The sequence below is a fragment of the Aethalodelphis obliquidens genome, unplaced genomic scaffold (genome assembly GCF_003676395.1).
Source record: "Aethalodelphis obliquidens isolate GAN/ISIS:26980383/991018 unplaced genomic scaffold, ASM367639v1 scaffold9, whole genome shotgun sequence".
Lineage (NCBI taxonomy): Eukaryota > Metazoa > Chordata > Mammalia > Artiodactyla > Delphinidae > Aethalodelphis > Aethalodelphis obliquidens.
Genome location: NW_020837953.1, coordinates 21,028,629 through 21,055,124, shown reverse-complemented (window position 1 = coordinate 21,055,124; position 26,496 = coordinate 21,028,629). Strand labels below are relative to the sequence as shown.

The 26,496-nt window shown below is 47.3% G+C and overlaps 1 long non-coding RNA gene across 2 annotated transcripts; it reads right to left on the bottom strand.

The window, feature by feature from the left end:
* Positions 1–32: 32 nt before the first annotated feature.
* LOC113621775 (uncharacterized) lies at positions 33–23,777 on the bottom strand. 2 transcript variants are annotated; one of them, XR_003433307.1, is made up of 8 exons: positions 23,636–23,777; positions 22,932–22,975; positions 19,202–19,296; positions 18,008–18,071; positions 15,079–15,202; positions 4,324–9,812; positions 4,070–4,128; positions 33–1,354 (listed from the first exon to the last, which is right to left on the bottom strand). It is a non-coding gene; the product is annotated as an uncharacterized LOC113621775 (long non-coding RNA). The 2 variants fall into 2 exon arrangements; XR_003433306.1 differs by lacking the exons at positions 22,932–22,975; positions 23,636–23,777 and having other exon boundaries at positions 19,202–19,582.
* Between the last annotated feature and the right edge of the window lie 2,719 nt (positions 23,778–26,496).

The window sequence follows — 26,496 nt, the reverse complement described above, 5'->3', positions numbered from 1 at the left end:
AGGAGGGGCTCCGGGAGCGCAGGTCTGGCAGCAGGGGTGAAGGCTGGGGCCTTGCTGCAGGACAGCAGCCCCTCCGCCTGGACCTGGGAGGGCCTCTGGGAGCCAGTGCACAGGAAGTGACCCTCCCCATGGACAGAGGAAGTTGGTGGTCTCCTCTTTAGCCTGGGGCTTTGAGCTGAGGCTGGCAGTGAGCGGACCAGGTACCAGCCCAAGTGTCAGGAGACCCGTATTCTGGCTCCAGCTCAGCCACTGATGTCTGGGCAAGTGCCCACTGATCCAGGGTTCAGTTTCCTGTCTCTGGCATGAGGCATACAAGGACTCTTACGTCTCCAAAGGCCGTTCCAGCCAGAGAATCTGCCTGCCATTCTGGCCATCTCTTTTCAGAGCGCCAAAACATGGCCTGAGTGCCCAGCTGTCCTAGGACTTGAAACCTGCCATTTCAGGGCCTTATTCAGTGATCTCTCCTCCCAACATCAAGGGCAGTGGAGGCTTAGAAACTTTTGACAAATGTCAGTGTTAGGTTTCTTCAGTGCCTAAGCACATAACCTGGCATGGTTTGGGGCACCAGGGAAGTTTATGAAGTGAATCTTTTGAAGATGTGGACTGCCCTGCCCTCAGAGGTGTAGAACAAAAGGAACGTAGGATTGTGATACGACTCCCGTTTCGTGCAATAAAGCCAAAAGTCCAGCAGTCATGGCCTTCCTGACACTTCTAGCACCTTCAGCCATCCAGGTGGCCACCAAATGAAATCAAATAGAAAAGGCTTCAGAGAAGGGAGACAATTAAGGACGGAAAGCTGATGAGGTGGCAGTGGTCAGTCACTAGGCCCACCTCGTTTATCTGGTTGCCCTTGGCAGTCTGGGTCACATTCAAGGCTGCACATGAGAAGCATAAATGAGGGCGGTCAGCTCAGACTCACTGGCGGCAAAGTAAAGCACTGCCGGAGAGGGTGGGCCCGAAGGAACAGCAGCGCCTGGGGCCATGCTGTGTGGGCACATTGCTCTGTCACCTCACCCCTGGTGCACATCTTCATAACCGAAGCGTGATCCTGGCCCAGAGGCCAGCTCATCGGGCGAAGCCCTATTCTTGTGTGTCTCTATGTAGGAAAGTAGGTGACATTCTTCAAGAAATTCCCTGTAACTTCATAGGGAAAGAAGCTGTGACAGGAGAGGGTGAGCTTTGTAGCTCGCAGACCGGCTGGCAACAAGCCCTGGCTCTGCCTCTTGTTGATCTGACCACACTGCGCACCGGGCAGCCGGCTCCTCCCTCTGTAGAACGGGCTACTGGCTCTGCCCTGGCAAGGCCAGCACGGGGAGCAGGTCTGTTCGGAGCACTCGGCACTGGGTCTGCACACCTGCGCTGAATGAATAGCATTATTAGTGGCCTTATTTTATTATTTTTTTTGCGGTACGCGGGCCTCTCACTGTTGTGGCCTCTCCCGTTGCAGAGCACAGGCTCCGGACGCGCAGGCTCAGTGGCCACGCCTCACGGGCCTAGCCGCTCCGCGGCATGTGGGATCTTCCCGGACCGTGGCACGAACCCATGTCCCCTGCATCGCAGGTGGACTCTCAACCACTGCGCCACCAGGGAAGCCCTAGTGGCCTTATTTTAAATGAATTTGCAAATGTGGGCCTCTCCCGCGTGCCTTCCTATTAAAACCCACTCCTCCCAGAATGTGTCCTTGGAGGTGCTGCTGTACTTACTTCAAAGCTGTGCTTTTCCTAAAAAAATAAAAACTTGGTAGTCTCCTGGGGTGAGGTGTGGACCCTCCGTGGGGGTGGGGTGGGGTGCGTAGCGGCCAGCAGGGGACATGGCAGCGTTGCCCCCTCTCTGTCCTCCCACGGCCCTGCTCACTAGTGCAGCTCAAGGGTAAACTTTCTGGGGTTTGTCTCCTCACTGGGAAGCCTTGAGCGAGCATTTGGCCCTCTTTAAAAAAAAAAAAAAAAAGTTTTTCTCACTTAAGAAAATATTACATGTGTGTCGGGGACACTCTTAAAAATCAAAAGCAGAATACAAACACACACAATCTCACCACGTGGAGACAACCGGGGTTAATAATTCCTTCCAGGCTTCTTTCCTTAGCACGCTCCTGTCGGTCTCTTTATATAATATATGGGTATTCTACAAAGTTAGGATCGTACTCTATGCGCTGCTTGGTGATCTGAATTATTCAATCTATGACGTATTTTGAACATTTCTGTTATTAAATATTCTCTGGAAACATAGTTTGCAGTAGCACTCCATCCCTTGACTTCTGCCTTAGTTTTGTCACTTACAAACCAGGGCTCACTATTCCTTCCCCGGAGGGCAGGTGTGCGGCCCCCCGATCCTGTCACCTGCAGCCCTGGCCCAGCATCGGGAAGGCAGGGAGCCAGGGCACGGCCGCCAGGCTGGCCATTAGCCCAGAACACCTGGACTAGGAACCTCAGGTCTGAGGCTTAGGTCACCACCTGCACAAGGGTCACAGGTGATGACCATGCAGTAGTTTCTGGGGAAGCCCTTACACAGGACAGGGTGAGCAGTCGGCCCCTAATGATCCCCCAACCAGCCTCTCTGGCCAGTCCACTGGTCCCCCCTTCCCAGGGGCATCAGGGAGGTCCAGTGACGAAGTCCCCCTGCCCCCACCCTGCCCTTGTTTCACAAGGGCTTTGTGACCAGTCTTCCCTCCTGGGGCCTCAGGCCAGCCTGCTCCCCATCCCCACATCATCCCTAGGGCCAGCCATGCCGACTCTGAGTACTTCACACACGTTCCCTTGTCTCTTGGACATCACACCAACCCCGAGTGGCCGGCATTCTCCTGGCCTCACTGCTGCGTGTTCTGACAGCCACAGCTGGCCACCAGTGAGAGGGACACCTCTGTTAAGTAGTGAGGGCCCCAGCCAGGAATACTGCAGCAGTGGACCCCAGCCACGGGAGTGGGCCCCAGCCAGCCCAAGGGGATGAAGCCCCACCTGAAGGCAGAGAGCCAGGCTGGCACAAGGCGGCAGAGGGAGGCCTGGCCTCCATCCCTCCGCAGGAACTGACCTGGGGGCACTGGGGCCAGCAGGCTGCCCCACCCCACCCCCGACTCAACCTGATCTCAGCCCAAAATGAGACAAAGGCTGAGGGAACCAGCCCAGCACAGCAGTTTCTGAATGCTGAGACTCGATCCAGACAGCCACTCGCAGGCGGCAGGGGAGCAGGTGGCAGCCCTGGACAAGGTTTCTGGTGACTGAGCACCTGACGGGGCTCAGCCTCAGCACAGCGGGTTGCTGCGAGGTGGCCTGGCTGGTGTGGGTGACAGGCGAGCCTAGAGCAAGTGACAGACCACAGCGTCGGAGCGCAACTTCCAGGTGGGACTGTGGGCGGGGCAGGAACCACCTCTGGCTTCTTGTATCTCCCCGGCACCAAGCTCACGGCCTGGCAAAAGAAGGGTCCTGGACTCTGCTGTAATACAATTCTGACTGTTAGTTCACCGAATGAACAATAAGTGAACGGGCCGCTGAGACGGGCCACTGTGCCCATTAGACTCAAGACCAGCAGGTGTGAGGGCAGGAACAGGGCCTGGCTCAGCCACCTCGCCCGCCTGGCAGCAGGTCAGAGACAGGACACAGAGGCACTGCTGCAGCAGCTCTGACCTCAGCTGCCCTGCAGGTCTGGCAAGGGTGTGCCTTCTGGGCCAGCCTGGAGAGGAGGGAAGCAGCACGGGAGGGACTACGGTCTGTCATCCATTGCAGCAGGACAGGTCAGTCACAGGTGCAACCTCTGAAAACACCTGGGACCTGGCTGCGTGGCAGCAGTACAAGAACTAGGATTAATTTTACCGGAAGACACAGCCAAGATCCACACAGGCGGGCCCAGGAGAGGCCCTGGCCTGGAAAGGGCACGCACAGCCGTCCACGGTGGGGAGGGCAGCACCCTGGCCCACGGCCCCAGTTGGGGAAGAGCCAGAGGTGGCCCAGGCCGTGCCTGCAGAGGAGCTGCCCCACACTCACCCCAAGGAAGGGCCAGGACACAAAGCCCTGCTTGCTGCAAACGGGACACCTTGGCTGCCGGTTCCCCGGGCTGACAGCTGCCCTCTCACACGTACTCCCCACAGTCGGAGATGATGACCTTCTGCTTGGGTTTCCCGTCCTTGCTGCCCTGGGCCTTTGCAAGCAAAACAGAAGAGGAGGAATCAGAGGGAGGGAGGGTGGAGAGGAAAGGGCAGCTCAGGATACCCGCCCCACCCCCTGCCCCCCCACCCCCAGCAGCAGCAGCCGTGGCCTCTCTCTCCAGGCCCCAGAGCCCCCACTCCTGCCTTCCCACACGGCTGTGTGTCGGGGGACCCGGGCGGCTGCCCACCTCAATCTGCCGCAAGACGTCCAGGCCTTCCGTGATCTCCCCAAATACCACGTGCTTGCCGTCCAGCCAATCCGTCTTATCACGTCAGGAAGAACTGGGAGCCATTGGTGTTTGGGCCAGAGTTGGCCATGGAGAGCAGGCCTGGGGGAGAGAACGACCACATCGACCCCCTCCACCCTGCTCCCAGCCCTCAGGACGTCTGGTAGTAGAGGGAGGAGCGTAAATGCTGCTGGGATGTCTGGCCCTCAGAGGATGTCTGTGCACACTGCTGTCAGCCTTTCAGACAGGCAGGCTCAGACTCTGGGATGTACAGAGTCTTGGATGCCTTGTCTTCCACTCAACTGATAGTCAATGAAACGCTAAGCATGGTTGTTTCGATCATTTTATACTAGTTTGTCCTTTCATTAATTCATTCAACAAATACTTATTACTTTATAACCAGGCACCTGTTGAACCCTGGGGACACTGGTCCCAGGCCTGGTGGAGCCCACAGTCTAGCGGAAAAGAGTCACTCACAAGTTAAATATTGATTCATCTCAGGAATGCAAGCTTGGTTTAATATCCAGAAACCAATGTAATAAACCGTATCAATAGAATAAAGAACAAAACCCACATAATAATCTCAATAGATGCAGGAAAAAAATCCAACACCTTTTCATGATAAGAACACCCAACAAACGCGGAATAAAAGGGAACTTCCTTAATCTGATAAAGGATATCTACAAAAAAACACATAGTTTTCCAATTCTAGGTATATACTTAAGAGAAATAAATACACATGCCTACACAAAAACGTATATATGAATGTTCACAGCAGCATCATAATAGCCAAAAATTAGAAACAACCCAAATGTCCATCAACTTATGAATACACTGTGGTATACCCATAAGTGGAATATTAATTGGCAATAAAAAAAGAATGAAATACTGATACACACTATATTGTAGATGAACATTTTTTAAAACATTATGGTAAATGAAAGAAGCCAGTCACAAAAGCCTACAATTTTATGATTGTGTTTACATGAAATGCCCATCATAGGCAAATCCACAAAGAAGATCAGTGTTTGCCTAGGGCTGGGGGCAAGGGGATCAGGGAATGACTGCTGAAGAGTGTGGGGCTTCTTTTTGGAGGTGATGAAAACATTCTAAAATTACATGTGGGGATGGCTACATGACTATGTGAATTAATTAGAAACCACTGAAATGTATACTTTATTTTTATTTTTTGGCCACATCATGCAGCATGCGGGATCTTAGTTCTCCAACCAGGGATCGAACTCACACACCCTGCATTGGGAGCACGGAGTCTTTAACCACTGGACCGCCAGGGAAGTCCTGAAATGTATACTTTAAATGGGTGAACTGAATGGTACGTGAATTCTATCTCAATGAAACTGTTAAAAAATAAAGATAATTATGCTCTGAAATAGTGAAGCCTAGTGGCAGAGATGTTTGCTCAGTGAATGAGAGCACAAAAGACAGTCACCTCAGACAGACACACACACACTGGTGACAGTATCACAGAAGGCTTTCTGGAGGAAGTGACGTCCCAGTTTAGTCTAAAAGGCCCAGGTTTGGCAGGGGCTGATGGAGTGTAGCATGAGGAGCTGCAGTTCATCTGTGGCAATAAGAAACTCCACCCCTCGTGGCTGGGCCTCTAAAACGCGTGCTCCCTTCAAATGGGGACTGAGTCCCACTCTACTTTCAGGCCGGAGTTGATCAGGGTGCCTGACACATAATGGACTGGCCCTGTGAATATCTATTTTAAATATTTAAATATTTACCGCAGGTTTACTGTGTGTCAGACACTGTTCCAGAATACAATGGTGAACAAGAAAGACTAAGTCCTGCCCTCATGAGGCTGACATTCTCAGGAGACATAAGACAATAATTAAGTAAAAGAGTAAATTTATAATATGATTTCAGATAACCAGTGCGTGAAGAAAAATGAAGCTGATTAAAAAGAAGAGCAAGACGGTAGGAAAGCCCATTTTAGAGAGGCAAGGGCAGGCTTCTTGGGCTAGACGACCTGTGGGCGATGCCCAGAGGACATGAGGGGCGAAGCCTGTGGGTGCTGGCGGAGGAAGCCTCCAGGAGAGGAGCCAGCACCTGCCACGGCCCTGTGGGGAGTGAGCTCTGGGTGTCTGAGGAACAGCCAGACTGCAGTGGGGGCAGAGAGGGTGAGCAGCACAGTCCATGAGCTTGGAGAGGGGCCAGGACGCAGGGCAACCGGCCTGTAGGACCAGATGCTACACGAGATGCGCCACGGGGGGGCTGTCAGCAGGAGAGCAATGTGATGAGAGTTACTCTTAACAAGGACTGCTCTGACCACCTTGCAGAGATTAGACTCTGCGGGGGAAGAGGCAAGAGTGGAAGGAGGGAGACGAGCTCGGGGACGCTGGTGGTGGTGGAGGAAGGTGAAGAGCAGCTGCACCAGGAGGTGAACTGAAGACAGATGCACCTGCCATCCAGGCAACAGAGGAGGGGGGCAAGGATGAGTCCTAAGCTTCTGACCAAGCAGCCGGGTAGATGGTGGCTGAAACAGGGGAGTTGAGGAGGGAGCGCTCGGGGCTGAAGAGCAAGAGCTGCTTGGGCACGTGAGGTCTGCGACCCCGCTGGGATGTCCAGGGAAGACAGCGGGAGAGCAGCAGCGAGACATACACGGGGGCGAGATAAATTCAGCAGACATGAGGGAAAGCCCCGGGACGGGACAGGATTGTCTAGGGCAGTGACTCTAAATAGGGTAATGCTGCCCCCTCGAGGCTATTTGGAAAGTTCAAGGCATGGTTTTGGTTGTCAGTAATACTGGGGAGGAAGCAGGCATGTCCTGCAATGTCCCACCTAATGAAGAATTATTCTAAATCCTCTTAGACTTTCAGTGCCCAGACAAACATTCATGCAGATGACAAATATCTGTTTATAATGATCTAAGCCTAGAACCTAACTCCATTTTACATGTAAATCCAAAGATTTATTATGTAGAATTTTTTCAGAAATGGACCTACCACATAAACTGAGGGAATAGTCACATTTTTTTTGTTCAGAATATTACCAAGAGATTTTCACTGTTTCAGAAAATCATGTTGCCGTGACTCTGGTGACATGCCATGCCAGTGTCAGTCAGTCCATGTTGCTAACCTGCTCCAGGCAGAAGTTCATGTGTTTGAATATTCCATACATGCAGTTGTGTCCAAGCATCTAAATACCAAAATGCATATTATTTTATTCTAAATTACTTTCCTTTATGTTATAATACTACTTTTTAAAAATTAGGTATTGACAGGATATATTAGCTGTGACTTTCATTTCAGCATATAGTGAAGTATCAGTTCTTAGAGGTGGGCACGAGAACCGTTAAGTAAAGAGTAAGTGTAGACAGAGAAGAAAAACCAGGGCTGAGCTTTGAGTCCCTCTAGCAACTTGGAGGTGGGGAGGAGGAGAAAGGAAAGGGGACTGAAGACGAGCAGCCTATGAGGCACAAAAAGAACGGAAGATGAGGTGTTCTGCCAGCAAGTGAAGAAAGGGGTTCAGGAAGGGCGTGATTCATAGTATCAAGTGCTACTGAGAGGTGGAAAAAGAGGGCCGAGGCTTGGCTGCTGGCAAGATGGAGGCTGTTGGCATATTCAACAAGAGCAAGGCGTGGTGGGGAAGGAAGTCTCACTGGAGGGGGCTGAGGAAAGAAACAGAAGCCATGAGCTTACACAACTCTTAAGAAGTTTTGCTAAAAAGGGACCAGAGAATTAATGTGGCAGCTGGAGGGGGAACACAGGGTCGAGGGAGAGTTATTTTATTTCTTTAAAGGCTGGCAGCACTGCAGCATGAGGGGGACTGGAGGAGGCAGTAAAGGGAGGGGAGGACCCAGGGTCTGATGGGAACTGAGAAGAGAGGACAGCACATCTTTCTCATTGTTCCTACTGCTCAGTGAGATAAGAAGCAAGATCATTAGCTGGGAGGGAGAGTGGAGGGGGCAACGCTGGAGATCTGAGGATCGAGGAAAAGGAGTGTTTTCTTCTCAGACTGTGGATGAGGATCAATCAGCGATCTGTGAGGACTGCTGGGCTGTGCTCCTCAACCTGAAGGGGACCCGGTGCGTGGGCACATGGGAGTTTTGTACCAGGTGAGCAGGAGAGAGCAAGCAAAAGGCAGTGTAGCTGGAAGGCAAGAGTGAGGGAAGCACAGCTGGTGACGGAGCCCGGGAAATGAGGAGGCAGACGCAAACAAACGTCAGTGTTTTGGGGGTGGGGGAGGGGAGGGGTTGGACCACGACTGTGTGAGCAGATGATACATTTCAACTATAAATACCTCAGAAAGGACATTACTGTGACCACGATGAAACCTGAATATGCACTGTAGGTGACAGTATTGTATCAGTGTTAATTTTCTGCGTTTGATAACTATATATTGTGGTAATACTAAAAATGCCCTTGTTCTTAGGAAATAACACAATGAGGTATTTAGTGGTGAAAGTGTGTGAGGTCTCTGACTTACTCTCAAATGGCTGCTCCCAAATAGACATTGTCTATAAATATATACAGAAAGAGACTAGAATAAGTGGGGAACGATGGTCACCAGCAAACAACTGGTGATGTGGGTGAACGGCATATAAAAGGTTTACAGGCAGGGGCTCCTTGTTCTGTTCTGGTAAATTTTTGGTAAACTTGAAATTATATAAAATAAAAAGTTACAAAAACAGTAACAACACATCATTGTAGCAGCAGGACCAGGCTATACGCCTTTTCCTCTTAAAAGGAGGCAAGCATGAACTTGAGTAAGTCAAAATAAAAAACAAAAAAACCTTTAGAAGCCTAAAGCTCTAGCCAGGCTGAATGCCTCTCCTCCGTTCACTGGGTGGCAGTCTGGAGACCAGAACCACAGCCCATCACTCCCCCCGCACAGTCACCTGGCCCCAGCCCGGCCCGCCGATCACCACCCATCGATGGGGTCCCACCTGGTCCCATGTGTTTGAGGATGAAGTTTTCATCATCAAACTTTCCCGTAGATAGACTTGCCCCTGGTGCTGCTGTGGTTGGTGAAATCGCCGCCCTGGCACATGAACTGGGGGATGATGCGGTGGAAGCTGCTGCCCTTGAAGCCAAAGCCCTTCTCATGGGTGCACAGGCAGCGGAAATTCTCCGGGGCCGAGAAAGGAAAAGGTGCCGGGGTTAAAAATATCTAACTGGAGAGTTAAACCTCCAGCTCTCAGAATCTGAGAAAGTATATATTACCTTCACTTGAAGTAAACGTTTACTAGTGGTATAGCACACAAAGAGACTGAACAGACCAGGGGAATAGAACAGACAGTCCAGAAACAGACCAAGGTACATATAATTCAGTATTTCATAAAAGCTGTCATCTTAAAATCGTTGGGGCAAAAATGGACATTTTCTAAAATGGTGCTGGGACATATGAACAAACATTTGAAAAAAGGTGAAGCTGGATTTACAACTTACCTCACTGCAAGAATAAACTCCAAATGGATCAGATATCTAAATGTAAAGAAAAAATTAATTATTGGTACTAGAGGACAACATGGGTTGGATTCTTCTATAACCTGGGTGTAAGGAAGGACTTTCCAACTATCACTCAAAACCCAGGGGCAATTAAAAAAAAAAATTCAACAACTTTTGCATGGCAAAAAAACTATAAACAAAGTAAAAACAACAACAAAAAATGACAAACTGGGAGAAATATTCATTGGCAACGTACATCACAGAAAATCTAATATCCCCATATATGAAGAACTCTTAAAAGTGGAAGGAAAAACAAGATCAAACTTAACAGAAAAAGCGACAGAAGACATAAAAAAATCATTTTGGGGGGACAGTTTTTGTTATAAGTCATTAAATATATAAAAAGATATTCTTTGACAACCATAATAAGAAAAACATAAATTAAAACTATCAATACTTTGAGACACCATTTCTTGCCTATCAGACTAGCCAAAATTCAAAAACTTAAAAACACAATCTGTGAGTGAAGCCAGGGAAACAGGTATTCCCACACATTACTAGGGGGAATGCAAAATGATACCTCTTTGTAGGAGAATCTGGCAATATCTAACAAAACTACTGTGCATTTACCCTTTGACCCAGTAACCCTACTTTTAGGAATGACCCTGAAGATATACCTCCAACGATATGAAATCCACATACACATTATTTGTAACCGCAGTATAATGGAAACAACCTAAATGCCCAAGCACCAGAATCTTGCTGAATAAACTATGGTATGTCCACCTTGTGAAGTATTATGAACAAGAATAGGAGATCTCTGTGAACTGATACGGAGTGATTTCCAGGATATGTTGTTTAGTGAGAAAAGCAAAGTGCAAAAGAGAATACACAATATGCTACATGCTGTGAAAGAAGGAAGGAAATAAGGAAACACTCCTATATCTGTTCATTTTTGCAAAAGGAAACAAAAGGAGGATCAACCAGGAACTAATGAAATTGGTTACTCATAGAAGGTGGGTGGGAATAGGGGCAGAGGGAGTGGGAGGGAGTGACACAACTCCATGTGTGCCTCTTGGTATAGTTTTGATTTCTGAAGCCTGTCAGTGTTTATTCAAAAAATAAAACTAAATCAATAAGGCCGGGGGTGGGGGTGGAACCCCTAAAACGGAACACAAAGAGAAACAAGTGAGAACTTAAGTTAAATGGATAACTTAGCCATACAGAAGAAAGGAATCTAAGAACTCTTTGAACACAGTATTTGGACCCTTTACAGACTGAAGAAAAAGAACTGCAAAAAAACTGTTTGTTGGTAGTGGTACAAATGTAGCAATTCTGAAACTATTTTGTACTGTAGGATTGAACAGTATGTGAATATACTGATGTTATTGGGAGCCAAGGCTCTCGCTGTGGGAGAAAGGTGATATAAATATGTAGTATTAGACAGAAATTAGAGTATCAGTATGAATTCATGACTTAAAGATATACATACACACACACACACACACACACACACACACACACACACACACACACACACACACACACTTCCTACTGGAAGGCTGAAAGGGCCTAGGCTCAGTGACACCCCAGAAGCAGTGTACCTCCTCAGGATCCAGATCTTGATTTCTAATTATTATTTCCTACTAAAAGGAACAGGAGCTTCTTGGAGAAATGGCTGATTCCAGGGTCAGAGCAGAGACAGTACCAGATAAGCCCAGATCTTTTTATCGTACCAGAAAGTAAGGAAATGCTCAAAAAATGAGTGTCAAATGGATATAGGAGCAGACTTGAGGGGGCTCCTGATGGCCAAACTTAGGACAGTCTGAGCAACTGACAAGTGAGTGAGTGTAACGGAGTAGAACATGAATAAAAAGACTCATGAGTGCACACTAACACACGGACCTACTAACGCAAAACAAATAAAGGGGGAAGGAAGAAGAGAAAGCTCTTATTCATAGCAGATGGCTAATTAGAATAAATGTAGAAATGCTAATGTTTTTAATACAGAGGGAGCAATAATTAGAAAATTACCATCACGGTAATAATTGACTTAGTCTAGAATCAAAAACAGAATACCAAAAATCACAAGGTAAAAAGTCTTAAATGTCTCCTTAAAAGTCACTTATCAATTACAAAGGGGAATAAAAGTACCTTGTGAGTGGGAAAAACCGGCAGACACAACCTTAACCAAGTAACCCTCACCAGTAATGGAAAAATAGACATAAGTGACAGGGAGACAGACATGTCACTTCTGGAGTATTGCAAAGAATACCAAAAATAACCTGAATCTAATGAGGAAACAAACTCAAATGAGGAACATTCTATAAAACAACTGGCCTGGAGTCTTCAAAAACGACAATGTCGTAAAAGACAAAGGCTGAGGAACAGTTCCAGATTAAAGGAGATTAAACTGACACAACAAACACAGTGCATGATTCTAGATTAGTGGGAGAAAGGTTTCTATGAAGGACGGTATTAGGATATCAGAAATGATATCCTGGGGACTTCCCTGGCGGTCCAGTGGTTAAGACTCCGTGCTCCCAGTGCAGGGGGCACAGGTTTGATCCCTGGTCAGGGAACTAAGATCCTGCATGCTGAATGGCTCGGCCAAAAAAAAAAAAAAAAAAGATTTCCTGTAAGGACAGCCCTAAATCAGTGCTCATTAGCGAGTGCTATGTCCCTGGGGGTCCAGGAACCAAGAAGTAGAAGCTGGAGTGGTCCTGGTTACCATCACTCCTGTTACTTTCCATCCCTGCAACTCAAGCCTCTGTGGGTCTAGAGGTCCTGGTTCCTAGTGGGCACACCTTCACCAGTGGAGACAACCAGACTCCCATTACACTTTAAGCTATGCCACTGGGTGATCACTTCAGGCTCCTTGTGCCAGGTGACAAGCAGGTAAGAAAAGGAGTCATCATCTTGGCGAGATTCTTGACCTTGGTCTTTAGGAGGTAGGTCTGCTGTTACACAACAGGTCTGGTCAGAATATGTTTGGGGGACCCATGGGACCTCTCTTGTACTCCCCTGCCCAATCTTGATGGGCAGCCATGGCCTGGGAAGGGCACAAGGACCAGGAGCTCAAATCCCCTTGGAAAAAGGTCTAGGTCACCTCATCAGGTAAGCCATGTAGACAAGCAGAGAAGCCAGCTGAGGTGACGGTGAGAGGAATCTGGAATAAAGTAGAGGAGGGAGATGACAAGTATCGTTTGTGGTTCTGAGACCAAGAGCAGCAATGGATTATAGTTCCATTAACATTCCTCTAGAAATTTCCCCAGAAAAAGAGACCAACCAGAGTCCTGGAGGAGCCGTTCCCGGGTGAAGTAAACGGATCTGAGTTGCCAGATGGGTGGACTGCAATGGATGCTGAGGTTAAGCCCACAGATCCTCTCCAAGACCAAGACGTGCATTCCCTCACCCCCTCACCTCCCAGGAGTGTTGGATGCTACCAGCCCCAGGATGGGTCCCATTCAGGAAATGCCTTTGGCCAAAGAGAGCTGCCTCACCACTCCTGGGAATCAGCCAGAATTCATGACTGGTCCATATGAGGGTACAAAAGCCTGGCCCCCTGGCCTAAAATTCAGAGCTGGACATTCTGGAGGGATATCCAAGCTCCCAAACTCCCCATGGGATCAGCTGAGGTCTCTGTGTGACTGCAAGGCTGGTCAATTACTCTATTTTTGCCCCATCTACTCCACTCATTCTCTTACAGAAGTTGTTCCTGAGATCACTCCCCGATAAACTTCCTGCGTCCACCTCTCCATGAGTCTGTTTCCCAGAAAAACTGACCTATAACAGCCAAAAACTGAGAAAAATCAAGTAGCAGTAACATGAATATATTTTTCAGAGATAGAGCAATAAAAGTCAAAATAATCACCTAAAGGAAAAGAATGTTGCCTCTGGCAGGGCAGAAAAATTATGACGATGGGGGAGCAGAAGAATGTCATGTTTTGTAACAAACTCCAAAGAACAATTTTCTTTAAACTGTATGCAATTATGACTTTGATAAGCATTAAAAAAAAAAAAAAAAAGCTAGATTGAAACAAACAAAAACAGGATCATGGGTAAAAAGAGTAATTATGAATATTTAAGGAAATAGGCAACGTACAACAACTGTCAATAGTAGTTACCTCTGTGAGATGGGCTGGAGATAGTGAGGAGAAAAATTTTAGCTTTTAATTTATAACTTAAAAATTGTAACCTTCCAGGGGAGAAACCTGGCAGAGATCTCCTTAACCAAGTGGTCAAAGTTAACATCACAAACATTGGAACTGACCTCGAGTACTTCCTCATATGATGCACTAACAAGGAAACAACGTTCTTCTGAGGTATTCCTGCCGAAACACATAATCTAAATCTAATCATGCGGAAGTACCAGGCAAAGACAAACCAAGAAACAATCTTAGAAACAACTGGCCTGTCTCTTCAAAGATGTCAAGATCAAGAAAGACAATAAAAAACTGAGAAACTGTTAGAAATAAAAGGAGACTAAAGAGACCCCCCCCCACACTAAATGCAATGTGTGACTCCTTGTCAAGGAACAGAAATTGTTAACATTACTATAAAGAACAATATTGGGATAAGTGATGAAATTTGAATATGACCTGAAGATTAGTTAATAGTGTTATACTGATGTTAAATTTCCTGATTTTGATAGCTGTACTATGATTATGTAAGAGAATATTCTTGTTCTTAGGAAATTCATACTGAAGAATGATGTATGTCTTCAACTTCCTCTCAACTAGGATGGGGGTAAAAAAAATACACGTATGTATGTATGTATATAAACAAAATGATAAAGCGTAAGGGCAAAAAAGTAAATTAATCAACAGTTAAAGGATATATGAGAGTTCCTTGTACTATTCGTATAGAATTCTTATTCTATCTGTAAGTTTGAAAATATATCAAAACAAAATTATTTTTAAAAACCCCAATAAAATCAAATGGGAGAGTAATTAAAACAAATCACAAAACTTTCAACTGCTTACTCTTTCTAACAGTCCTAAGCCTTTATGGAATTTCAAAAATGCCTGTTCTGGGAGTTCCCTGGCGGTCCAGTGGTTAGGACTCCATGCTTCCACTGCAGGGAGCATGCGTCCAATCCCTGGTCAGGGAACTAAGATCCCACAAGCCATGTGGCGTGGCAAAAAAAAGAAAGAAAAGCCTGTTCTGCCTCATTTGTCACTAGATGCTGAGATCTAAGATGCCTCAGATAGACTCAGGTAGAAATAGTCAAGGGCCCAGGAGTCCAGGCAGCTTCCTCAGGCACTAGCTTCCCGGCCATCCTGACCGGAGTCCTGCTCACCTGCTGTCGTGGGAACGACATCTGAACGCAGGAGCATCTGGATGCGGCCTGCTGGCTTGTTCCTGACCTTGATATCCATGTACACCTGAGGGTTTAACTGGGCCTTTTTTACAGCGGGCTCTCCCTAGACGCAGGAGAAATGGCCAGGTTAGACAGAACAGCCTGACTCCCCAACTAGGAGAGCAAGTATTCTTCTGAAGACACCCCAGAACCCACTGCAGTGAACGGGCTGAGCAAGGCACCGACAGGAAAGGCCTTGGGCCCTGATGGGGCTGCAGAAGGTGGAGGCCATGGCCACGGCCCCCAGCCGGACACCCAGTGACAGGAGACCTCAGCACTGTCTACCCGGAGCCCCACCCCTCAGGCATTTTATCTCATCTCACTCCCTCAGACACGTCAGCTCGCTTTGCCTTCACTCTCCCCTGCAGTCACAGAACAACGCTTTTCTGGCTCAAAACACAAAACTCTCAACAACTTCAACTTCCAGTTCAAGCCCACCCACCTTAGTCAGTTAAACGGACCCACTTCTGCAACACCACCCCCTTCCTCTATGCTTAGCCCTGCATATCCACAGGCTGGCTGCAGTGGAAGCAAGGAGGGCCTAAGTGCTCAGAAAGGAGACAGTGGAGGAAGTTGGGCCTTGCTTAGTGCTCCAAATGGACAAGGCTAATTAGACAATAAAACATTCAATAGAAACCTTCCCACCTGTTTGACAGAGAAAACTCTACTGTCTCTGTCTGACCTCTTTGTAGTGTGGATTAGGTCAACACGTAGGTATAAGCTCTCAGGCCAATCCCTAGGTTATTAAATAAGATAGGGCTTCTGCCCTTGAAGGACTGGCTACTCAGTGAGGGAGGGGCAGCCACAACTGTGAGAGGCACACAGATCCTAGAGCCCCACAGCCTTGGTTCAAACCTCAGCCCCACCACTTCTGAACTATGTAACGTCCACAAGTTATTCGACCTCACTGTGCCCTAGTTTCGTCACCTAGACTTGGGGATAATATTAGTACTTACCTCAAAGGACTGCCAATAGGATTAAATATTTGTAAAGCCATTAGTGCCCGGCAAAGAGTAAGCAATATTTAAAATACGTTAAATAGGGCTTCCCTGGTGGCGCGGTGGTTGAGAATCTGCCTGCTAATGTAGAGGACACGGGTTCAAGCCCTGGTCTGGGAGGATCCCACATGCCATGGAGCAGCTAGGCCCGTGAGCCACAACTACTGAGCCTGTGTGTCTGGAGCCTGTGCTCCGCAACAAGAGAGGCCGTGATAGTGAGAGGCCCGTGCACCGCGATGAAGAGTGGCCCTTGCTTGCCACAACCAGAGAAAGCCCTCGCACAGAAACGAAGACCCAACACAGCCAAAAATAAATAAATAATTTTTAAAATAAATAAATACTCCTGTTCTCTGTTTAAAAATAATAATAATAAAATAAAATAAAATACGTTAAATAAGTAATGTCAAAACAATGCAGTAAATGCTAGGATAGCGGGTCCCATGGAAGCCCAGAGGCCATGCAAGCCCAGAAGGGAGGGATGAAAGGTGAGTAGGAATTAGCCAGATTATGTTGGAAAGGTCATTTTAGGCAAAGGAACTGCTTATGCAAAAACACAAGAGATTTGGGAACTCCCTGGCGGTCCAGTGGTTAGGATTCCGCGCTTTCAGTGTCGAGGGAACAGGCTCAATCCCTGGTCTGGAAACTAAGATCCAGCAAGCCACACAGCGTGGCCCAATTTAAAAAAACAAAACAACACATGAGATTTGTAGGTAACTATAAATTTGTAGATAACTACAGATTTATAGGTAACTATAGTCTCTTGTTTCCTAGAATGTAAAATGGGGCTACAATATAAAGAGATGAGCAGGGTCAGAACATGGAGAGCCCTTCTGTGCCTCTGATGTAGCCCAGACTCAATCCTATACATGAGGGAGGTCCTTAAAATGCTTGTGGAGAGCAATTATCCTCAGATCCATCCTTCAGAAAGCTCCTCCTGGCTACTCAGATCAGGAGGAAGCAGGCCTGCGACAGAGAGACCAGTTAGGAAGCTACTATCATCATTCACAGGACAGAAGATGGAGGCTAAACCAAGATAATGTAGTAGGAACAGACAGGAGAGGCGAGAGTCAGGAAGACTTAGAAGATAAAATAAGCAGAATATGGCAACGCATCATGTGTGAATTAAAATAAACTGAAGCTTCTGGTTTGAGTGACCAGAAGGCAGCAAAATTAGCTAAAATCAGGCACTCAGGGAGACCAGAGTGAAAGGAAAGAGGAAATCCACCTGGGATGTGCTTTGTTTATTTATGGTGACTGTGAGACATTCAGGCAGAAGTCTGTGAAACCCAGGAGAGAGGTCAGGGCTAGGACTAGAGATAAAGAAATCACCAGAACCCTGCCTGAGTGGCTGTGATAATCTCAGACAAGGGACAAAAGTGGCTGAAATGCACAAGGACATTGTGGAGAAAGGAGGCGAGCGCTACGGAAGGAACTCAGAGAAACACCACTGTGGAAAGGGTGGACAGAGGAGAAGGAGCCCCTGTATTATTCTGAGGAGCAAGGGTCAAGATGTGTGTCAAGAAGCAGGAGAAAGCGCCCAGGCGTGGGGAGCCCTGGACCTGGGGAAGGGCCTCTGTGGAATCAGGGTAGGAGCAGGAAGACAGGGAGTCTGGAGCCAAAGTCTTCAGTGATGGAGCGGGCAAGATCGTTGGATGACGGGTACTGGTGGTGTCCTCTGTCATCTGAGATACCCCCTCGTTGAACAGCCGTCACAAATCGACACCAAGCACACATAAGGCATTTCTCACCCAGTGCCCTACAAGGACAAGACACCCACACTTTCTCCATTCAATTCCCCCAACACCATCCACAGCAGAAGTGTGCTGGGTGCAGAGTGCCAGCCGCTCTGGAAGCGCAGCCTGCAATCTCACCTCCTGGGTTTCCACTTTGGGAGGCTCTGACCCTTCTTCCTCTTTCCTCTCTTCAAGAGTCTTCCTAGAAAACATTTTCAACCAGTCATCATCTGACAAAAATGAAAGGAAAGAATCAAACAGATGTTAAGAAACTCAAGCTATCAGCCAACTGCTCATTAGCCACGTCCAAGTCTTTGCTGCTTTGGTCAGCACTACGTGGATGCATAAAGTGGACTCACTACATGGACACACTACGTGACTCTCACAGGCCATAGAAAATAAGTTACATCTTAGGAACCCCCCAGGGCAATGAAAGCTGTCACTGGGAAATGTCAGGCCTTCAAGTCCAGCTCTTAGCACAGGTGGGTGAGAATAAGGAGGAAGGACTCAGCCGTGTCAAAAGGGAAGTCCCAGCCCTTGTCAAGGCTGGAAGGGCACAGTCTATGTCTATGTCCCAAAGCAAGACTTTCATGGGGACAAGGCCTCCAGCTTTCTGAGAAACTCAAACTCTTTATTTCCTTGGAGGTGCTGCATTTTCTTCTCTACTCTATACCACTCTACTCATGTACACATTACCCCACAGCAGGAAGTAAGACAGAGATAAAAATGCAACAGAGGCCACAGCTGAGGACGTGATGGGGTATCTGTGGTTGCCCCCACTCACCTGGTCTGGACAAGCCTTCCTTAATTCTCACTGCTTTGGCCAAACTGACATGGATTGTCCACCCAAACATTTCAGATTCATTCTGAAAAGGGTGCAATACAACTCAGCTGCTTAAACCTTGTTAGGTTGAAAGAAGACCTGGCAGCCTTCCATTTACTTCTAAGAAGCCTGAGACTTGCTCATGATTAGTCCTAAGTTGGGAGCCTGCAACCCCCAATGGCCAGCTAAGCACAAAGCTCACCACAGAGGGCTTCCCTGGTGGCGCAGTGGTTGAGAATCTGCCTACCAATGTAGGGGACACGGGTTCAAGCCCTGGCCTGGGAAGATCCCACATGCCGCAGAGCAACTGGGTCCGTGAGCCACAGCTACTGAGCCTGCGCGTCTGGAGCTTGTGCTCTGCAGCACGAGAGGCCACGACAATGAGAGGCCCACGCACCGCGATGAAGAGTGGCCCCCACTCGCCGCAACTAGAGAAAGCCCTCACACAGAATTGAAGACCCAACACAGCCTAAATAAATAAATAAATTTATTAAAAAAAAAAAGCTCACCACAGAAAGCCCCTGAGCCACCACACACTTCCTCTATTTCACCACCAACAACAGAAAGGTCTGCTGGCATAATCTTTGGATCTGAGCTCAGGACTCTGAAATTAAAAGGGTAAACGCAGTTACCAAATACCTGAGTCCACCTTAAAAAGACAAGAGCAGTACTGAACTGGAAAATGATAGTATTGCTGACTGTTGAGGGGCATGTTTGATGAAAGAATGACAGAGAACATGGTAACATGGAATAATGTTTAAGAATATTTCAAAATCCAAGAATAACTGATACCAGGAGAAGGTGGGTAGACAGCTTTTTAAAAAAGGTTTGTGGGACTTCCCTCGTGGTGCAGTGGTTAGGAATCTGCCTGCCAATGCAGGGGACACAGGTTCGAGCCCTGGTCTGGGAGGATCCCACATGCCGTGGAGCAACTAGGCCCGTGCGCCACAACGGCTGAGCCTGCGCTCTAGAGCCCGCAAGCCAGAACTACTGAGCCCAAGTGCTTAGAGCCTGTGGTTCACAAGAGAGGCCACCGCAATGAGAAGCTCGGGCACTGCAGTGAAGAGCAGCCCCTGCTCGCCACAACTAGAGAGGGCCAGCACGCAACAACGAAGACCCAATGCAGCCAAAAATAAATAAATAAATTTATAAAATACTTGAAAAAAAAAAAAAGGTTTGTTTGAGGCCTTTTCATGAAAACTAAAAAAAGAAAGAAAAAAAGGATTCCTTAATTTAATAAGATTTAGGTTACAATTATAGCTATGTCTTTGTTCTCAGAAACAGACAAATAAAGTACTAACTTTATTTCTAGTGATTAAGAAAAAACTGAATGATGGCATGAAATAACATCCTTATTTCACATTTAGTCATGAAGAGTGATCACAAAGGTTTTAAACAAGGGCAAAAGCATTTAAGGGTTTTTTATGGCAGGCAAACTAATAGCCTGCCCAAAGATGTCCAGCTAGCGACTTCCCTGGTGGTCCAGTGGGTAAGACTCTGCTCTCCCAATGCAGGGGGCCCGGCTTTGACCCCTGGTCAGGGAACCAGATCCCACATGCATGCCGCAACTAAGAAGTCCGCATGCCACAACTAAAGATCCCACATGCTGCAACTAAACATGTCTCAATGAAGATCCCGCGTGCCGCAACTAAGACCCAGTGCAGCCTAAGTAAATAAATAAATATTAAACAAACAAACAAAGATGTCCACCTACTCCCCAGAACCTATGAATATGTGATATTACGTGGCAAAAAGGAATTAAGGTTGCTAGTCAGCTGACCTTAAAATAAGGATATTATCCTGGATTATTCAGATGGGCCCAACGTAATCACAAGGATCCTCTAAATGTGAAGAGGGAGACAGAGGACTCTGTTTCAGAGTGATGCGCTGTGAAAAAAACTCACCCTGCCATTGCCAGCTTGAAGATAGAAGGGGCTAAGAGTCAAGGAATATAGCCATTCTCTAGAAGCTGAGAAAAAGGCAAAGAAACATTCTCCCCTATAGCCCCCAGAAGGAACACAACTCTGCCGAAATCTTCATTTTAGCTCCAAAGTGAAACTCACTTTGGACTTCTGACCTCCAGAACTGTAAGATAACACATTAGTGTTGTTTTTAAGCCACCAAATTTGTGGTAATTCAGCAACAGGAATTCAAATCCTTTTCTTTTGAAGTACCCAACCTGTCATAATCCTTCTATGGGTTTTCTCTTTCTCAGTTGTTAATTGGTTTAACTTTATGAGAGCATCACTATTCAATGGCTCAAAAAAGCCTCACATTTTTGACTAGAGCCAACTAGAGAAGTTTTCCACAATCCCTACCATACGCTTCATGAGATCCTGCCTCTTATACAAGATTCACCATTTAACCTTGCAATCAAGTTACACTCTATTTGCAGTATATTGCCCTAGCCTACAGGTTGGCAAACTTTCTATAAAGGGCTAGATAGTAAATATTTTAGGCGTTGTGGGATACATACAGTCTCTGCTGCATGTTCTTCTTCTTCTTCTTCTTCTTTTTTTTTTTTATGACCCTTAAAAGTATAAAAACCATTTAACTCATAGGCCATATAAAAAACAGCCTGCAGGGCTTCCCTGGTGGCACAGTGGTTGAGAGTCTGCCTGCCGATGCAGGGGACACAGGTTCGTGCCCCAGTCCGGGAAGATCCCACATGCCGCGGAGCGGCTGGGCCTGTGAGCCATGGCCACTGAGCCTGCGCATCCGGAGCCTGTGCTCCACAACGGGAGAGGCCACAACAGTGAGAGGCCCGCGTACCGCAAAAAACAAAAACAAACAAAAAAAACAAGAATAAAAACAGCCTGCAGAATGGATTTGGCCCATAGACTTAGTTTGCTGACTCCTGACATAGATATAAAAATGTCAGGGAGAGATTGGCCAATAAGATGGTTGACATTTATACAAATGTTAAATGGGGAGGATTTCTGAATAAGAATTAATTTTATAAGCAGCCAGTTCCTAGTGAATACTTTCAAATAACGGCAACTTCTGCTTCCTTTATAACTTTGAAACTGTGGAAACTGGAAACACAATATGTGCATCAGGGTCCCATGTAGCACCAAAACACAGCTTCAGTGAAAAGCAAGATTCTCAGCCATACCATGTTTTTTTTTTTTTTTTTTTTTTTTTTGCGGTACGCGGGCCTCTCACTGTTGTGACCTCTCCCATTGCGGAGCACAGGCTCCGGACGCGCAGGCTCAGTGGCCACGGCCCACGGGCCCAGCCGCTCCGCGGCATGCGGGATCTTCCCGGACCGGGGCATGAACCCATTTCCCCTGCATCGGCAGGTGGACTCTCAATCACTGTGCCACCAGGGAAGCCCCATACCATGTTTTTGATAGTTGCTTCGGCATCCTGCCAAAAGAATACAAGGAAAAAGTTGATGTGTGCAGTTCAACTCTTTGTAGCTAGCACGCAAACTAAAACTCAGTACCACAAGCTTTGGAAAAACAAGATGCTACTTCCCTTCCTACGGCCTAGATTGTATGTATTTAACAAAGAGCATGTACTAACTGCTTGTTGGAGCTGGTGGTGTAAAGATAGGTGCTCAGGTTATGGACACAGAATACACACAGGAAATAGGAAAGAGCAGTGCCAGGCCAGAAGGCTCAGGGCTCTGCAGGGCCTGTCTTTCACATTCTGACTACATGAAGGGAACTCTGAACCAGGGCTTGTGCGCCTTCCTTCAACCAGAACTTCCTGTCTCTTGGCAACTGTCACCACCAAGCCACTATAGAGGGTTGAATAGTGTCCCCACAAATTTCAGGTCTATCCAAACCTCAGGATGTGACCCTGTTTAGAAATACTCTTTGCAGATGAAATTAGTTAAGATGAGGTCATAATGAATTAGGGTGGGCCATAACTCCAATGACTAGTGTCCTCATAAGAAGAGAAGACAGAGAGATACATGCAGTGGAAAAGACCATGTGAAGACGGGGGCAGAGACTGAAGTGATGCAGTTATAAGCCAAAAAAATGCCAAGGATTGCTAGGAAGAGTCAAGGAAAGACTCCTCAGAGGGACGCGGCCCTGCCAATACCTTGATTTCAGACTTCTAGACTCCAAGTTATGAGAATAAATTTCTGTTTTTTTAAGCCACAAAGTTTGTAGTAATTTGTATGGCAGCCCCAGAAAATTACTACATCCGCTCAAATGGAGAGTGGCACCTTTGTAACCAATGACAACAGCAACACTAGTCAAATACTAACCAGGGAAAATTTCTTACCTCTGCCAACTCAGATGCAACAAAAGCAAATCCTCGGTGCTTTTCTATAATAGCAGAAATGGGTAGTTAATATGTGGGCAATAGGAGGAAATACGCCATATCCAGATGCCATTCAAAAAGCAAAAATCTAATTTTTACATTTTTCTTGGTTTATTCAACAATGTTTCCAGAAATATTAAAGTTATTTTGTGTGTTTTAACAAACATACTAAATAGTGAACTAAGTTTTTAAATTTTGTAGTATTCAATTCTACCACTAAGAGAATGGAAGATTTAAGTTACTTTCCAAGCATTTTGGGAATCTTTGTTTACAAGACTTACAGAAAGTAGAAAAAGTTGTCGATCTGTCAATTACTCATTCCAACTGAGCATCAACTGCATACAGAGCACTGACTTCACTACCGGGTTAGGTGACTATTAAAGCACAGTGCTTGGCCTCAGGAAAAAGTTAATTTAGTTGGTGGAGAGCAAGAGCAATAGGAGTTACTCATTTATATAACTCAGAGGTAGAAGGACCAAAAAGCCAATCTTATCCTTTCATTTAAGCATTGAGGCAATGAAGGCTCAGAGAGTTTAAGTGTCGCACAAAGTTAGTGGCAAGGCTGGGTCTAAAACTCCTATCTTAGAAAATAACAGCCAAGGATCAAATAGAAACGTGCATATAACTGTGACACTAACTGAGTGTCAACTGTGACACCAACTCACCCTGGTGAGCAGAGGCCAAGGCTCCCCTGCCGAGGCTAAGCTTGTCCGCTGCCCTCTGCTTTTTAAAAGCATAGCTGCCAGGCTTTCCTGGTGGCGCAGTGGTTAAGAATCCGCCTGCCGGGCTTCCCTGGTGGCGCAGTGGTTGAGAGTCTGCCTGCCGATGCAGGGGACGTGGGTTCGTGCCCTGGTCCGGGAAGATCCCACATGCCGTGGAGCGGCTGGGCCTGTGAGCCATGGCCTCTGAGCCTGCGCGTCCGGAGCCTGTGCTCTGCAACCGAAGAGGCCACAACAGTGAGAGGCCCGCGTACCACACACAAAAAAAAAGAATCCGCCTGCCAATGCAAGGGACATGGGTTCGAGCCCTGGTCCGGGAAGATCCCACATGCTGCGGAACAACTAAGCCCGTGCACCACAACTACTGAGCCTGCGCTCTGGAGCCCACAAGCCACAACTTCTGAGCCCGCACGCCTAGAGCCCGTGCTCTGCAACAAGAGAAGCTACTGCAATTAGAAGCCTGTGCACTGAAACAAAGAGGAGCCCCCGCTCGCCACAACTAGAGAAAGCCCGTGTGGAGCAACGAAGACCCAATGCAGCCAAAAATAAATAAATTAAATTAAATTAAAAAAAAATAAAAGCATAGCTGCCAAGAAGGGAGGTCTGGTCCACAGGGACGTGGGGTGATACAACACCCAGACCTTTTAAGATTTTTCTAAGATTACCTTCCTACTGGCTCTTTTTTCTTTTTTTTTTTGTATTTTATTTTTTTATACAGCAAGTTCTTATTAGTTATCCATTTTATACATATTAGTGTATACACGTCAATCCCAATCTCCCAATTCATCCCACACCCCCTCCCCCACCACTGGTTCTTACTATATGGTTTATATATTAAATGATCAGAAATCAAAGCCCCCAAATGATTCCAAGGTAGAGAAAGCCTTTCCTCAAATCCAACAAATTGTCAATCTCTGTAAATTTCAGCCCATAACCACCCCACCATCCTGGCCTTGCTGTCCTCAGAACATTCCATCACCAAGATCACAGTCACACTGACCTAGAGAGATATCCTCCTGAACTTCAATACATACCAACCATACGCAGAATGCTCATGACTTAAAATGTCTCAAGTTCTTTTCCTGGCATTAGGCAGCTGAATATGAGTGACACTGAATAAACACCTGTTTCATAATCCAGTGGAATCTGAATATCTGTGATGTCTCCAGAAGGAATAAAAGCAGCACGAAGAATTTTGCCATCCATCTCCTCTGCCAGCCCACCTGCAAAGACACCAAGTGCTTTCTGAACCGATGTCCCCCACACTCTTGGTACGGCTGCTGTAACACCCTGTCAACAAGACAGCCACAGGGAGGGCAAGGAGGGGTCCCTATAGTCTTTTGGGTATACAAATGACTTGTGAGGTACACTCCTCTCCCCATCCCTCTTCAGACCTACATCTAGCCCCTGGTTATTGTAAATGCGCTTACTGCTTCCAGTTTCTCTCTCTCTACACAGCCACTAGAATGACTCCAAGAAAGGGCAAATCTGATTACATCACTGTCCTGCCAAATAGTCTCCAAAAGTTCACCAATGACCACAGGACAGAATCCAAATTCTTAGCATGGCACGTAAGACTTTCAGAACTTGAGCCCTGCCCACCTCTCTAGCCTCTTCTCTCCTTGCTTCCCCAATGCAAATTACTTGCCCCAAGTGCTAGACTGCTTCACCCCTCTGGGCTTTCACTCTCACTGCTCTCCATTCAAGCCAACAGCCTCTTCCAGCTTAGCTACCTGCTTAACTCCTAATCTTTCAAATCTCTGGCCCCTGTGCCTCCAGGAAGCTTGCCCTTACCTCTCTGGATGGAGTGGTCATTTCCCAAAACCCCCAACCCGCCTCTTGTTAACACTGCCATACAACAGCATCATAGAGTTCACCAACCCGCGTAGCAAGGCTATTTCCGTAATTTCCCAATTATTCTTGGAGTTCCTTTACCTAAGGGGGCAGGGCTGCAGAATTTAGGGAATGAATGAGCATGACAGTTTGGGATGCGGTCTGAGGTCGCAATAACAGATCTCACTACCTCCCAGGGTCCAGGGTCAGAGGGGAAAGGGCTCTGGGCAGAGCTAGGGCCCGCAAAGCCATTAGGTCACAGATGCTGCTCACAAGCCGAGGGGCAGACGCCCACAAGAGACCCCGGCCCAGGCTGCCACATGCCGCCTGGGGCCCTGGGTCTGCACCCAGTCCACACGGCCCCCAACTTGGACTCAGTCCGAGCCCCGCCTCAACCCCACGCCAGCTCACCCTAGTTCAGGACCCATTTGGTGGCAGCCATCTTGCTCCTCGGCTCTTCCGCCGGAAGCCGTTACCTGGGCCCCGCCTACGGCCCCACCCCCTCACCGGCTGGCACGCAGGCTCCCACACTGCTCAGGTCCCAGGAAGCTAGGTTTGGAGGGACAGTCTGACGTTAATAGAAGAAACATACTCGCATTAACTGCGGACATTAGAAAATACGGGAACCTACATTAGATTGGGCCTTTACATGGGTTAAGGCGAAAGCATACCTTGAGAAAAAAGGGGGAACCTGCCAAGAGGCACAAACCAGGGAACATTGCAGGGAAAGGGACCACCTGGGTAAGGCCCTGAGGAAGGACAGCCTGCTAAGTTTCAAGGAAGAAGGGGAAAAAAAAGTGTTGCTGCAGGACAGGGAGAGCAAGTAGAGTAGTTGACCCTGACCAGGTTAAGGTCGCTTCAAGGACTGAAGGAACCACAGAACATTTTGGCCTCCAGCCACTTGGATCTCTGGAAACTTTTCCTACTGCCAGCTGCAGAATCTGAGCAAGTGGACCTGCCTGCAGGATAAACTG